A 2,500-nucleotide genomic window follows, 5' to 3' on the forward strand; every position below is an offset into this window, starting at 1 on the left:
ATACTTTGAAAATTCCAGGCGTGTGTCAGACTTCCAGGCGGGGGCAGCCGCTGGAGGCGTACCGAGGACGCTTCCAGGAGCCTGGGGAAGATTTTCTGAAAGTGTCCTTGGGACTTAGAAATATTTTGAGAAAATCTCGATTTTGTGAAAAAATGTCACATTTCCCCTACTTCCACCCCAGGGGGGCGTCAATATGTTGTGAGGTACCCCAGGACAGTGACCTAACTGTGGGTAAAGTTTGCGGGGCACGGGCGGAAAGTCGAATTTTGGATGAAAATGCATTATTTTCATACTTTGAAAATTTCAGGCGTGTGTCAGACTTCCAGGCGGGGGCAGCCGCCGGAGGCGTACCGAGGACGCTTCCAGGAGCCTGGGGAAGATTTTCTGAAAGTGTCCTTGGGACTTAGAAAAATTTTGAGAAATTTCCGATTTTGTGAAAAATGTCACATTTCCCCTACTTCCACCCCAGGGGGGCGTCAATATGTTGTAAAGCACCCCAGGGCAGTGACCTAAATGAGGGTGAATTTTGCGGTGCACGGGCGGAAAGTCGAATTTTTGGATGAAAATGCGTATTTTCATACTTTGAAAATTTCAGGCGTGTGTCAGACTTCCAGGCGGGGGCAGCCGCCGGAGGCGTACCGGGGACGCTTCCAGGAGCCTGGGGAAGATTTTCTGAAAGTGTCCTTGGGACTTAGAAATATTTTGAGAAAATCTCGATTTTGTGAAAAAATGTCACATTTCCCCTACTTCCACCCCAGGGGGGCGTCAATATGTTGTAAGGCACCCCAAGGCAGTGACCTAAGTGGGGGTGAAGTTTGCGGTGCACGGGGGGAAAGTTGAATTTTTGGATGAAAATGCGTATTTTCATACTTTGAAAATTTCAGGCGTGTGTCGGACTTCCAGGCGGGGGCAGCCGCCAGAGGTGTACCGGGGACGCTTCCAGGAGCCTGGGGGAGATTTTCTGGAAGAGTCCTTGACACTTAGAAAAATTTTGAGAAAATCTCGATTTTGTGAAAAATGTCACATTTCCCCTACTTCCACCCCAGGGGGGCGTCAATATGTTGTAAGGCACCCCAAGGCAGTGACCTAAGTGGGGGTGAAGTTTGCGGTGCACGGGGGGAAAGTTGAATTTTTGGATGAAAATGCGTATTTTCATACTTTGAAAATTTCAGGCGTGTGTCGGACTTCCAGGCGGGGGCAGCCGCCAGAGGTGTACCGGGGACGCTTCCAGGAGCCTGGGGGAGATTTTCTGGAAGAGTCCTTGACACTTAGAAAAATTTTGAGAAAATCTCGATTTTGTGAAAAATGTCACATTTCCCCTACTTCCACCCCAGGGGGGCGTCAATATGTTGTAAGGCACCCCAAGGCAGTGACCTAAGTGGGGGTGAAGTTTGCGGTGCACGGGGGGAAAGTTGAATTTTTGGATGAAAATGCGTATTTTCATACTTTGAAAATTTCAGGCGTGTGTCGGACTTCCAGGCGGGGGCAGCCGCCAGAGGTGTACCGGGGACGCTTCCAGGAGCCTGGGGGAGATTTTCTGGAAGAGTCCTTGACACTTAGAAAAATTTTGAGAAAATCTCGATTTTGTGAAAAATGTCACATTTCCCCTACTTCCACCCCAGGGGGGCGTCAATATGTTGTAAGGCACCCCAAGGCAGTGACCTAAGTGGGGGTGAAGTTTGCGGTGCACGGGGGGAAAGTTGAATTTTTGGATGAAAATGCGTATTTTCATACTTTGAAAATTTCAGGCGTGTGTCGGACTTCCAGGCGGGGGCAGCCGCCAGAGGTGTACCGGGGACGCTTCCAGGAGCCTGGGGGAGATTTTCTGGAAGAGTCCTTGACACTTAGAAAAATTTTGAGAAATTTCCGATTTTGTGTAAAAATCACCCATTTCCCCTACTTCCACCCTAAAGGGGCGTCAATATGTCGTAAGGCGCCCCTAGACAGTGACCTAAGTGGGGGTGAAGTTTGGGTCTGCTGGGTGGAAAACTGAAAAAAAGCGATTTTGTGACTTTGAGAACAAACAGAGAGCTCAAAACTTTGAAAAACGTCAGACCGCTGTCAGACTTCCAGGCGGGGGAAAGCTCTGAGGTTGTACCGAGGACACTTCCATGGCCCCCGGATTGATTTTCAAGAAAGAGTCCTTGGGACTTTGAAATTTTCCGGCGAGCTGTTTTTGGCTTCCGGGAGCCGTAGAACTTTGGGAAATCGATTCCGCTCACCGGTTCAGGGTGTTTCGAGCTAGTCCAGGTCCCAGCTACGCCGCCTGGCCTCCAAATTTCGCAAATTCGAAAAAAAAAAAAATAGAACCGGAATGAGGAAATTTCTGGCCGCCGGATCCGCCGCACGGCTCCAGGAGGTCGGACACTTTTTGACTTTGTTCCCTTAAAGTGGGGGTCGGTGTCTCACCATGCAAATACCCAGTTTTGCACACCAGCTGCAGGATATAGGAGAGAGAGGTACCTCTCGGCCCCGACCAAAATCCGTTGTTTTCGTGGTT

This window comes from Ranitomeya variabilis, unplaced genomic scaffold, assembly GCF_051348905.1.
Source record: "Ranitomeya variabilis isolate aRanVar5 unplaced genomic scaffold, aRanVar5.hap1 Scaffold_322, whole genome shotgun sequence".
NCBI lineage: Eukaryota > Metazoa > Chordata > Amphibia > Anura > Dendrobatidae > Ranitomeya > Ranitomeya variabilis.